The following is a 14,806-nucleotide window of genomic DNA, read 5'->3' on the forward strand; positions in this document are numbered from 1 at the left end:
CTTGTCGAATAATAGTTGAAATTGTTCGTCCATAATTTATGTGTAATTGTATACTAATATAAGAATATTCTCCCCTTTTTTGTTTTGTTTTTTGTCAATGGCAACACTGCAATCAGGCTAAGAATGTAATTTTGACATCTATGTGTCAACTGTCTTATGACAGTTATGACTTATGATTTATTTGGTATCAAGCTGTTCTAACCTCAATGATTTGCCAATATTTGTTGTTCAATCTTCCTTGTTAATCCAGTCAATAGCGCGTTAAATATTATTACGATCTCTCAATCACACTAAGATTTTTCTTTGGATATAGTAATAGAGTTGAGATTGTGACTTTAAACTATTAAGTGGAATATTTTTTACGGAGCACTGACACTTTGATGTTTACAATACGAAGTACCGGAACCGAGCAGGCTTTCGTTCAGGTTTCTCTACTACAGACCATATGCACGTATTACAACAAGTGATGGAAAAATACCAGGAGTTCAACCGCCCACTATACATTGCATTCATCGATTATGCCAAAGCGTTTGACACGATCTCACATGATTCTATTTGGGAATCACTAAGCAAGTGTAACATAAACGAAAACTACGTAAAGGTCCTGAAAAATATTTATCAGGGTTGTGTGAGTCAGGTGAAACTAGAGTCACGAGGTCCGGATATATCGATTTGCAGAGGAGTAAGGCAAGGCGACCCGCTTTCACCAAAGTTATTCATAATGGTACTACAAAACATTTTTAACAATCTTAACTGGCACTCCGATGGCATAAGAGTTAACAGAGCTCAACTTACACACCTCAGATTCGCAGACGATATTGTTCTGTTCGCTGAAACAGGTAAGGGATTAGTCAAAATGATAAACAACCTTAATGAAGAAAGTGAAAGAGTAGGTCTTAAAATGAACGAGGATAAAACAAAAATACTGACGAACAGCCACAGACATGCTATATTCCTAAATGAGAAGCCACTTGAATATGTCAGCAATTACATCTACCTGGGCAAACAACTATCCTTCGAAGACAAAAGCGAAGAACTAGAGGTAGTGCGGCGAACTAATATAAGCTGGAAAAAGTTCTGGTCCTTAAAGGAAGTTTTAAAAGGCAAATTTCCCCTTCATCTAAAAAAAATTGTATTGGACACATGTGTCTTACCTACCCTTACATATGGTTGCCAAACGTGGACATACAGCTCAAAAATAAAAAGTAAATTAGTAGCATGCCAGAAAGCAATGGAAAGGAGTATACTTAAAATAAGAAAAATACAAAAAGTAAAAAGTGAAAAAATAAGACGAAAGACGAAAATCATTGACGCTTTACAATTTGCACTAAAACAGAAATGGCAATGGGCGGGACATGTAGCAAGATGCACGGATAAAAGATGGACACTGGAGACAACTATATGGAAAGGGCCGAAGGGAAAAAGAAATGTAGGACGCCCTAAAAAAAGGTGGATAGAAGATATAAAAAATATAGCAGGAAACGACTGGAGAACAAAGGCAATGGACAGAGATACCTGGAAAAAGCTGGAGGAGGCCTATACCCGAGAAGGGGTTCCGATCAATGATTCTGATAGATAAGCAAGCTGTGATAGAATGTAACATCTAAAATGAAAAAAAAGAAAATAGAAAAAATAAATAAATTAAGTATTAGTAATTAAAATTAAAGTTTTAGTGTAATTTTTATATTGAAAACAGCTATAAGTATGAAAACTATCTGTATCAAAACTTTTCTTGTGGATTGGAAATAAACGGGCTTTTTATTTTTTTATTTTATTTATTTTAAATGTGTATTGATACAGATAATCTTATACAATAAAAAAATAATGATGGATGGATAATATTATTTATGTGTATGTTTGTTAGATACCCTTTCACTATACTGTACGCATTTTGATAATACTTGACAATTATGTAGCATAATATTTACCAGAATGTAACTTAACTGATACAAATCTAATATATATTATAAACGCGAAAGTTTGTATGGATGTATGGATGTATGTTCTGAGACGTGGTCCCTAACCGCGGGCATGGTGCACAAGCTTCGCGTCGCTCAACGAGCTATGGAACGGGCTATGCTTGGGGTTTCTTTGCGTGATCGAATCAGAAATGAGGAGATCCGCAAAAGAACTAAAGTCACCGACATAGCCCACCGTATTAGTAAGTTGAAGTGGCGTTGGGCTGGGCATATAGCCCGCAGAACCGATGGCCGTTGGGGCAAAAAGGTTCTCGAATGGCGACCACGTACAGGACGTCGCAGTGTGGGACGGACGACCTGATCAAAGTCGCGGGGAGCCGCTGGAGTCAGGCCGCTGGTGATCGGTCGTTATGGAAATCTTTGGGGGAGGCCTATGTCCTGCAGTGGACGTCCTAAAAGGCTGGAACGGATGGATGTATGGATGTTTGTTACTCTTTCACGTAAAAACTACTGAACCGATTACAATGAAATTTAGCACACATATAGAGGGTAACTTGGATTAACACATAGGATAGTTTTTATCCCGGAAATCCCACGGAAACGGGAACTATGAGGGTTTTCCTTTGCAAACGCGGGCGAAGCCGCGGGCGGAAATCTAGTACTTGATATTGCTATAATAATGGAATGGGAACGTGTGAAATCATTAAATTAGGATTAGATTGTTCTCCATTTGCCTTCAACTTCCGTTTTGCTGAAAAAGATGAAACGAACTGGTAGGTGTTATAGTGTACGTAGAATTATAATAAAAGTCATTAATGTATTTCTGTCATGTTATAAAAATATATATTATGATGTCGTTTCATTGAGAGAGACTGTTTAACGTTACTCTTTTGCAAATATCTATTCGATGCAAGCAGATTCCCAGATTGTCGATATATTTTTAAAAGATTTAAACATTTATTATTACAAATACGGCTCTTCCTAGAATGATAAATAAGGAGCATAAACATAGCATATCGTATAAACGTTTGCTCACTCTAAAGAGCGGCATCGCTACCACAAACACAAAATAGAAAAACATAATCATAAATTGTACGATTCAAATGTAAATCAAGCGAATTTTGTTCGCGAGAAATTTTAAAAATTCCAAACGGAATTCAGCACGAAACCGGCTGCCCAGATAGTATGTAACTGATGTTGGACGTATCATTTATTATATTGCTTCCTAGTCCATTTAAAGGATAGTTTACTCCGCCCATTTTTCATGCCTTTTACGAAACACGTTTTAAAATTTTAATGTAAGTTGCGCCATGACGGGGAAATATGAGACGGATTTAAATTTTAGAGTCATGTGTTTTGATAAACGTGCGACGTGCGTGATGTAGGTTGCTAGTTTGGATTTTAGTGGAAAGTTTTAATGTGTAACGTGAAGTTACTTTGCGTTAAAATAGTCCCTAGATGGTATTTTTTTACGTTAAGAGCATGTATACGAGCAGACGAGTCACCCGGTACTCAGTGATCAACATCATGCAGCATGACGGGCATTACGTGGTCATGCATGAATGTCGTTTCATGATTGAAACGATCATTCATGCTTCATTCAAACTGCAAGCTAATAGCTGATTGATGAAGCTTTCTTTTTCTATTCTACAAGTTAAACTGACGTGCAGTTTGATCGTTTAGATCGGTACATGTCTATGAAAAACTTTCATGTGCTGAACCCAGGCTGGTGAACTGTATAAAAATGCAGGATTACATTTTTTGGGCACTCATGCAGCTTGACAAGTCACGTAAACGCTTGTATTACCGTCTACATACTGAAAGTACCGTTTGGGATAATGGAACAAACTATACAATAGTTGTGCTGAAATTATAATGTGACACTCAAGTGAATGTAGGTATAGTTAGAAGAGCGGAATATTTTTTTTTTTTATATATACTTTATCCCCTAATGTTTTAAGGTTAAGGTTGAATAATATGAATGAATGTAAATAAATTTGATTGAAATGTAGTAAGAAAGTGATATCTTATAAGCAACTTATCCTACTAATATTTTAAATGCGAAAGTTTGTAAGGATGGATGAATGGATGTTTGTTACACTTCCACGGAAATAACCTACTGAACCGACTATAATGAAAGTTGGTACGTAGGTAGCTGAAGACCAGGAATAAGACAAAGGCTACTTTTGACGTGACAACGTCTTAAATTAGGTTACGGCTGGGAGTCACTTATGAAAAAGTGTAACGCTCGGTAACGTTACGATGAGTCACCGAAAGAGGCACGCGGGCATGGTTAGCCCGCCTAAGAGCGAGAGAGACAGACATAAAAAGTCGTTGTCACGTAAAACTTTCGCCCGTATACCGACTTTACAGGCAACCAATTTTTATTTAAAATCTAGTCATAAACCAATACGTATTTAAGAAAAAAAATCATCATCATCGTCTTCATACCAAATACCAGAACCTCAAAATGTTCTATACTATCTATTATAGTTAAAATTAAAATAATTAACCATTTAACGACTTACCAAATTAACTGTAGTAAATAGTTTAAGAGAACGATTACGCCTACAAATAAATTAATAATTGTTCTATAATTCATTTTAAGAATCAGCTATTTTACAAGACTCGTCTGTAAAACAATGAATTAATATCTTAAAAGTTACGAGAAAAATATTTTAGTCTAAGCTTTCAATAATGCAAAAGTTATCAGACAATAAGCAAGTTTTTGTTTCAAATATTCCAATTAAATTTGTTTCTCCTAGCTCAGAGCGAACGTTGGAATTATCAAAATAATAATACTAATCTACAAGTTGAGATATCAAAACATAATAAATGAATAAACTTCGCTTATTTTAAACGTACAAATTCAAATACATTTATTTTAGAATTACAACTATTGTTTTGTTAGTCGTAATTGCTTTTGTCGGAGTAAGCAGACTAGAAAATTTGATGAATATGAAAATTTTGCGTATTTGATGTTTTCATAACTCGCAAATCTATGCGTAATTTAAAACGAACGAAAAATTGCGATGCACGATGACTCTATCTACTCTACATTAATTTTGTATTACTTTTTGTTATTTCTAATTCCATATTTTGAAGGCCGATTTTTTAGCTGTGTTATAAGATTAAATTATACTTAAATATTCACAACAGAACTATAAAAATATCAAATAACTATTCTTGTATTACACATATTTATTACTAGCTGCGCTCCGCGGTTTCACCCGCGCGGCTCCGCTTCTGTTGGTCTTAGCGTGATGATTTATTATATATATAGCCTTATAGCCTTTATCAATGAATGGGCTATCTAATACCGAAATAATTTTTCAAATCGGACCAATAGTTCCTGAGATTAGCGCGTTCAAACAAACTCTTCAGCTTTATAATATTAGTATAGACTTACTATCCAGATAGACATTTGTCACCATTCCATTATAAACAGCACGAACCTTTACACTGTTGAAAATACACACTAGCCTCTTAAAATATGAAAAATCGTCTACGTACAAAATCCCCAGTGTACTTTACCAACAAGGGGATGTTGTCACATACGACTAACTTGATGTTGGTCTCCTAAGCGGCTTATCATGTGTAATCCGACCCCACAAAGCTTTCGTTGCAATTAGCCACGCTGTACTGTGATTTAGGACGCGAATTAATTTTAAATCCATGGCCTTGTTAATTGAATTTGATTTTATTGTTTGACGCGAGTGTGCGTGTGTTTATAAATATAGGATAAGTCTTATCTTATCAAAATATCTAGTATTGTTTTAAACGTGAAAATTTTTCGTTTGTGGGAATGAGTAAGTGTTTGTATGTATGTTCGCTCTTCTTTTAAGTGAAAATCACTAAACGGATTTTTATAATACTTAGCAAAGATGTAGCTTAATATGACTCATATGCTATATAAATATTAGTGCTTTTTATATTAAATTCGATTTATGTTTATCTTATTAGCAGTAAATACATGTACCAATAAATGTAGATTTTGAGGAATTTGATAAGCTTATAAGTAGGTAGGTACAGTTTATTATTAGTTTGATTATTCTAAAAATAATTGTTGGCAAAGAGATTTGTATAACACTAAAATCTTGTAAAAGTAGAGTTCAGAAAAGTTATATCTAATATCCACTTTAAAAGACAGTATCATAGCAAAAATATTGTAGAAACGTGTAGTTCAGGATACATCGCCCATTTTTGCAAGTGACTACTCTGCCGTCCTTTAACTAAAAAGCCGTTAACCCTCAAATGGTCAATTTTCAGTTTTAAATGTAGGGTGACAAAGTTCAAAATTCTCTATCTTTCTGTCTAAGAATCATGTCTCTAGCATTAATAGATAAAGAGATATGAAAATATTGTGAGCCGTTAAGTAACACTATTTTCGGCGATTCCATAACTTGAAAGCGTCTAACCAACACTACTTCGCTAAATTTCCTTTAAAGTACCTTAACCGCCAAATTTAATAATTATTTTTTAGCTTTTTACTTGACTAAAGGCACGTCATCAGATTATACTTGACTATAGGGACGCAAACTGACTATAACTGCTTTGTGATATGCTTTCATATAACGATTCCAATGGAAATCCTTACCTTATTTGCAGTTACTCGCCCTTAACGCTTTTTTAGTTAAGTAACTTTATTTAGGAAAACTTCTAATTACACTTTTTTGCTAAGCTACAAAGCAGCTAAGCCTCATTTTTTAGCTAAAAGGCAGTTATCCGATTCTGGTGATGCATCCGTTTTGGGGATGAGTGTGATGCTGTAATGTTGTCGCTCCTAAGCAGAGTACCGATTGCTTTTGATTTTCTTTTACAAGACCTATTTCTGATCAGGTTTACTAAGTTTTATACAATCTAGCAGCTAAATTATGGAAAATATAACAAGTCAAAGTTACGAAAATTTGGTAGGTAATGGTTACGACAGTGCGAACTTTCAATCATTATCAGTTTAGACCTTGGATTAGACTCTGATTAGTCTCTGTAACCGAGAAAGAGGATATATAGACAGTCTGTACTATTTATTAATGATATAATTTACCCCTTGGGTGGAATTAGTAATCGACTGTCAAGCAATGTACCTACTAGAGATGGTGATACAAAAATTGTTATGAGTATACTACCTTTGACCCGCTGGCGGAGAGTCCATTTTGCCACTATTTCTATTTTTTCTTTTCTTTAAAATTTGTATTTTTTTACATGGTAGCAAATAAAAAGTTTTCTATTTCTACCTCCTGCTATTTTCCACATATTCTGGTATATTATATTTTCTGAATGTGGATGAAAGAGTCTTCTAATCATTTGATAAGCGGTTCTACATTATTTATTAAGAGCATCCCACATGTAAGAGCTTGAAGACCTATTGAAACCGGGATTTTTTTTCAAAAGCCTCGTGCACAAGTCTTAATATTATTTTTTCAGAAAACGATTTGTTTACATTGTTTGTTGTCCTATTTGTACTCACATATCCTTGACTCTTGTGATGGCTTCGCAGAAGAGTATTTTTAAAATAACGTTATAATTGCAATTCTAAATGAAAATACGGTTCCAAAAAGAAAAGCGAGACGATTTATCTCAATCTTAACCCCTTAATGAGCCTCTGTAATGAAATAAACGTGAACATGACGTGAAAAAAAGGTTAATTTTATCAAAAAATTAAAAAAGTCATTTAGTAAAAGTATAAAATACTTGTTACTCACAGACAGACGCGAAAACCATTAATTTAGATAGTGTTTAAATCTTTAATACTTAAACCTAAAAGCTTTTGATCCTTTTCCTATCCATTGGTTGACCTAGGGAATGTAATTCCCGAGAGCAAAGATTCAGACAGCAGCAAATTTTTAACATAAGTAAGGTTATAATTTAGTACAACTATATAGAATCGTAGTACAAAAGCATCCAAAAGCCCTTAACTGCTGATTATAAAGTTATTGAAATATAAATTAAAGCGAAAGTCATAGCTTAAAAGCAGTCATAGTAGCTTAACGACGTTTTAGGTAAGCATTTTATTAATAAATTAAAAAAAAATCACAAAATAAAAATAAAAATGCTAAATTACTTAGTTAAAAAGTCGCTATGGTATGTTAACGGCCGTCTTGTCCAGTAAAAAGTTAAAATTTTCAGATAATATGCTGAGCTAAACGAGAAAAAGTTAATTTAAAAATAAATTATAACAGTGTCTGGTTAAAAACTATTATTTATATATAATATAATTAAATGTCGATCGATGTATCTCTCAATAATTATTCTAAGTGTCATAATTTTTAAGAAATAACGATTTCCGTCTTTTTTGTCATTTACTCGAAACTCACTTCGTTGGCTTAACGGCTTTCTAGTTAAAGGACGGCAGTACTATCAAGCTGATTTTCCGTTTGTAGCTTTATTTTGATGAGACACCGAATAATTTCGTGTACGAAACTCTCGATTGTGGTAGCTAACAGAGATAACAAGGATAAAAATTTTTGATTTGATGGTTCTCAAATATTTATTACGCAATTTGTAGGACAATATGTCTGTTGAATTATATAAACATTAAATAAGTGAAAACAAAAAAATCTGCTTGTTAGTAATCATTTATGATGACCTCGTAATCGATACACTTTGGAAAGGGCGACTCTTTGAACCAACCATAGATTTTGTAGGACAAATATTTTTTCGAATAATTTAGGTAATTATCTTGAGATTGAACAAAAAAAAATCAGTTAGCAATAAATATTTGAGAACCATCAAATCAAAATTTTTTATCCTTGTTATCTCTGTTAGCTACCACAATCGAGACTTTCGTACACAAAATTATTGGGCGTCTCATCAAAATAAAGCTACAAACGGAAAATTAGCTTGATAGTAGTCACTTGCAAAAATGGGCGATGTATCCTGAACTAGTGGTGTTGTTGAACTTTTTAAAATGAATAGAGGAAAATAAGACTCATATTATTTAATCTTTTGCTGTATTGTAAAAGTTCAGATTATTTTTAAACACTCTATTTTCATTGATCCAACAATAACTTGAAAGAGACATTAATGCCATTTCATTTTTTAAATTTTATATTATTTTGAGACGTTTCATAGCAATAAAAGTATAAAAAGTGTGTGTATTAAACAGAGAAGAATAAATTTTTCTACGATGTAACAACTACTTAAACTTGTATTATCGTAGTATAGTGACAAAAAAGAAAACTAATAACTGAGACCTTCTTTCTGTCTTATAAAAAAAAGAAAATTACCCATTTAATAAATCGTCTATCGTTTAATACAATCACATATCAATTCATTTTCTCTGCATCAAGATAAAATAACTACAAAAATTAAACATAAGATCTTACTTCAACATACAAGTTTATAATCCCAGTAGTTAACTAAATACATGCGAATAACCGCTTCAAAACATGTACAATATTCGTGAAACAGTGATGTGAGGGCTATCTCTGGATTGGATTAGAGCCGTGTAATCCGGCAATCACCCAGTTTAAGTCTCGCTTCGTTGCCTGTAAACCAATATCTAGTTGACAATGTATATGACGATCATTTTGTATCACACTGTTTATATTTTAGGTTCGAATAAACATATGCTACAAAATAGTATTAAAAATGGTCTTAAAATACTATAATTACTCAAATTATACTCAGTGTTTTAAATGTGCATTACATAGTACAAAACAAAGTCGCTTTTTCTGTCTCTATGTCCCTTTGTATGCTTAAATCTTTAAAACTACGCAACGGATTTTGAGGAATTTTATAGTATATTATAATTTATTAGGTTTTAGACAAAACGGGCGAAGCCGCGGGCGGAAAGCTAGTCTCTAATTAATTCCCATTTTCTTGTCAAGCTTTAAGCTACATATCAAAATATAAAACAATCTTAATCAGTTTCAACGTGAAAACTTATATCCAAACATCGACTTATACATTCTACAAATTACGTTACATTTTTAAAAGACACTGTGACAAAGTTCGCGCCAAACTTGTAATTATTGGCTCTTAGTTGTTTGAAGTGACGTCAGAGTGACGTGGCGGCAAAAAGCAGACAAACTTGCATTGAGCTAAGGCAGTGGCCTAATTCAAGCAATAACTAAGTATTGACTATCGCTTTTACTACGTCAAAACAGTACTAGTTTGGGGAAATATGTTACGTAAATATTCATAAACTTCTTCGATCCTCTATATTATAAGTTAGAGTTATAGAGTCTATATTCTTCGATCGATGATGACTTGACTTATTTTAAACGTTTTATTAGCTTCACAACGGACCGATTTAATTCAAACTTGGATGGGATACAATAATTTCATGAATTAAACTTATGAAAGCGTCCTTTTTAGTTTTTTTTTTTGTAACTAAGTAGGATGGAACTATAATGTTACTCTAATATTTTATTCAAAACTAGCAGTCCGCCCCGGCTTTGCCCGTGGTACATATTTACGTTTTCTCTACATAAGAACCATCCTCGTACTTCAAGGAATATAATAAAAAAAGAATTAACGAAATCGGTTCAGCCGTTCTCAAGTTGTGCGCTTACCAACACATTTTGGGATTCATTTTTATATTATAGACTAGCGGTTCGCCCCGGCTTCGCCCGTGGTACATGTTTACGTTTTCTCTAAATAAGATCCATCCTCGTACTTCAAGGAATATAATAAAAAAAGAATTATCGAAATCGGTTCAGCCGTTCTCGAGTTATGCGCTTACCAACACATTTTGGGATTCATTTTTATATTATAGATAACTAGATTTCCGCCCGCGGCTTCGTCCGCGTTTGCAAAGGAAAACCCGTATAGTTCCCGTTCCCGTGGGATTTCTGGGATAAAAACTATCCTATGTGTTAATCTAAGTTACCCTCTATATGTGTGCTAAATTTCATTGTAATCGGTTCAGTAGTTTTTACGTGAAAGAGTAACAAACATCCATACAAACTTTCGCATTTATTATATTAGTAGGATTTATCAAATGTGATAAATATCAATTCTGTAGTAAGTACCAAGTATTCCAATATAATATGAGAAGCATCAATCGACGTGTATAAATTTGAAGGCAATATTTTGATGGATGAAGAAACAGCGTACGTGGTGATATCAGAAAATTGCTTTTTCCCTTATTAATACGTGCACCTGGATATAATATTTGAGCTCGATCTTCCTAACATTTTGGACTAAATTATTCACAGGCGTAAGTGAACTTTTTTATGTTGGAGAGAGTTTATTTATAAAAATGGACATAATGTTCATTCATTATTATAAACATCTTCATTCCTTTTAAAGTCGTCATTAAATTTCATATGTGTAATTTCTTGCTCTCCCTATGTTTTTTAAGTGTCTTATTATTTTATTATCTCCTGTTGGTTATGTTACAATAACCAGCCTAACTATAAAAACTATTGTTTATTATTATAATAGATACTTAATCCCATGATTTTTCAGTTTTTAGTTTGTATTGAAATTTATAGGTTCTTGTTTGTTATTATTGATCGCTATTCTACCGTATTTTTTTCGTTTATTCATCGTAAAGCCACCGTGTTTATTAACAAAAAAATAAGACCAGATGAATAAAATATTCCAAACATCAACAGTACGGAAAAATATTCGTGCAGTTTAACTGTTTTCAATTATTCTTTGTTGTCGAAAAACTACATGTTTCTGTCATGTTTTTCAATTGGACACTCTGTTTATTTTACCCACTTTTCCCGGTAAATTTTTTTGCGGTCACAGGGGAAGTTGAAAATCACCATTTCAAATATGGCCATACAAACAAGAGAGGCTACAAACATAATATTGACACTGCACTGTATCCTTTCCTAAGAGCAGTGGTGGCTCAGTGGTGAGACCTCGGACTTCGAATCGATAAGACCGTGGTTCGAGACCAGGCGAGCGCGCAGGAAATAAATTAATTTTTCAATTTATCTGCGCATGTTGTAACATCACCACTGCTCGAACGGTGAAGGAAAACATCGTGAGGAAACCAACATGTCGAAGAATTAAAAAGTTCGACGACATGTGTCATCCGCCAACCCGCACTTGGCCAGCGTGGTGGATTATGGCCTGTACCCTCATAGGAGGCCCGTGTCCCAGCAGTGGGAACGTATATGGGCTGATGATGATGATGATGATGATGACTGTATCCTTTAAATGTAAAAATGCAACATTTAAATATATACCGAAACTGGTAGATTACAACTCGGAAGAAAATAATATCTATATCTTCTATATATATAAAACTCAAGTGACTGATATAGTGATCTATCAACGCACAGCCCAAACCAATGGACGCATCGGGCTGAAATTTGTCATGTAGGTAGATGTCATAACGTAGGCGTCCCCTAAGAAAGGATTTCCCGAAATTCTTGCGGGAACGGGGAAAAACGGGGATGCACGTACAAAGTCGTGGGCGGAAGCTAGTTTATAATATTATGTCGAATTAATATAATATGCGCAGCTAAAACAACATGGAGGTAAAATGTATGTTAACTTTGATTTGAAATGATAAATTTTGATTGAATGTAAAATTCAACTCAATCATGGAACATGCGAAAATATATTTTTATGTAGAGTTTTTGAAACTTCATATTACATACAGCTCATAAGTTTCAGATGTTTCTCTTTATGTAATAAAATTGTATTGAAACAAAATAATGACGTAATAAATATGTCGATAAATACAAAATAACGCCATATTTCGTAATAGATTCAAACCTGCACGATTCATGCTTAGTATTTAGCAGACAGCAATAAACTTTTCTTCGTTTTAAAATTGTATAAAACTGAAAGTTATAGGTACTCTAATGAAAATGTAACGAAAGCATCGTATGTTTTGATTCAATTTCACATGCGCTGGAAAATGCTGTAGATAATAATTACCTACTGTAAGAAATAAGGTATAAAATTATTAAAAAACATTACTATATACTTACGTTGTTTTTATCATTATAAAATTTGAATTAAGGGTAGTTGTAGTTTACATTACGTTATTTACAAAATAATATAATTGTTGTTAGAATAAAATGGATTTATATTTTAGCAGAATTTTCGTTGTAATAATATTAAGAACACCTTTTTTCATGGACACTAAATAAAATTTTGATAAGGTAGACATCATAGTCGAAAATACAATTTTATGTATGCATGCATCTTAAATTGAAAGTACCAACAGATAGTTGGAGCGGCAAAAGGGTATCATTATGAATTACCACAGCATAAGCTAAATGGTTTATATTTTCATTCGTGTCAGTAAAAAGACAAGGCCTCTCAAAAGCAAAGTGTACACGTCTATCGAAAGTCAAAAGTAATCATTGAATTAAAGTTAACACTCAAACAACTGATAGCAAGCGCGTGTGTAACTGTGCCAATAGATTAGAAAAACGATCGAACCAAGTGATAAAGTACACTCACTGCCTCAGAATCTAACCCTCCAGCATATTTCCTTTCAATCGATTGGCTAAGTCTTTATTGCCCTATTGGGCTCGTTTTTTACCCGCTTAGCGCTCGCGCAACCCTCCCGAATATCTTTAACAAATTTATTCAAGCCCGCTCAAGATGTTTTGTTTGGTCGAAATAGTCAATAAAACGTGATAAAGGGTTTGGGAAATTAGTATTGGGAGGGTTAAATCTGGAGCGAAAGCTGTTATTTATATATATAATATATTACTTATGTACATGATAACAAAAAGTGGTGTTCTAACGCCAAGGCGTTAAAATGGTAGTTTAATACATTATTCGACGAATAAGTTTTATTCAAGCATTGAAAAATCGGCCCTAAATAAACATAAATAAAAATTCAAAATATTTTTAAAAAGCAGAAATGTTAGTTTACAACTCTTTTAACTAAATAACGGATATATACTGATTTTAACGATTTTTTAGTTTGCTGGATTTGTCTTAGCTACGATCTGATTTAGCATCTATCTTTTAAAAAATAATAATAAACGTACGGAATAAAAGCCTACCCGGGTGGAGCCGGGGCGTATTAGTATATTGTAATCGTTTGGTACATTTTATAATATTTTTATAGACTAGACTCAAACAAATTACGTTCAAAGAAAATTAATATATCGTCATCGGGGATATAGCTCAGTGGTAGAGCATTCGACTGCAGATCGAGAGGTCCCCGGTTCAAACCCGGGTGTCCCCTAGAAGTATTTATTTTCTTTATGTACAATTTTATTTTTTGATTATAATCATTCAAAGTCACTTTTTTCAGATTATTAAGGTTATATTTGATTGTTAAATCAACCGAGCTAAGTTCAGAAACAACTAGTTTGAATTGAAAAATAAAATCTATTGGAGAATAGATGAAATTGCGTAAGACATTTTAATAATATGACAATAATACAATTTGCATTCATCTGCATACAAATCTCTTCCAATCTCTCTAAAATCTTGAAAATAATAAAAAAACAAACATTTATTCAACAATATTTACATATTGCAGCGTCAGTAATTGCACGTTACTCGCTTCAGTAATGCGAGAAATACTAATTTATAAGCCAATCACTACGAATTCGTATCGTTTGAAAATATTTGAAACTAAAATGTATATAGACTAGTTCGGTGGCTGCTTTCCAATTATTAATCTATTTATTTGTTTTATTTATAATTTAACCATTTATTGGTAAAAATATAATTATATCGTGAATTGTATTTTCAAAATAAGGTGTATACCTAATAGCTAATTTTAAAATATCAACATTTTATTTTACCTATTTTTGTTTAAATTAATCGTCGCCATTTTTCGTTTAATTGCGTTTATATTTTTTTGAGAAAATGGCGTCACAAAAATCAAATCACATCAAAAATTTATTAATTGCGCACAGAAACAAGTAAAAATAAAAATAAACAATCTTTTAAAAGCGTTCTCTTCCGAAACATGCAAAAATAATATTTTTTTTTGAATAGATAAT

The 14,806-nt window shown here is 33.0% G+C and overlaps 1 non-coding gene across 1 annotated transcript; it reads left to right on the forward strand.

The window, feature by feature from the left end:
* The first annotated feature begins 13,965 nt into the window (after window positions 1-13,965).
* On the forward strand, window positions 13,966-14,037 carry Trnac-gca. Its single transcript has one exon. It is a non-coding gene; the product is annotated as a tRNA-Cys (tRNA).
* Window positions 14,038-14,806: the final 769 nt, after the last annotated feature.

The sequence above is a fragment of the Colias croceus genome, chromosome 5 (assembly GCF_905220415.1).
Source record: "Colias croceus chromosome 5, ilColCroc2.1".
Lineage (NCBI taxonomy): Eukaryota > Metazoa > Arthropoda > Insecta > Lepidoptera > Pieridae > Colias > Colias croceus.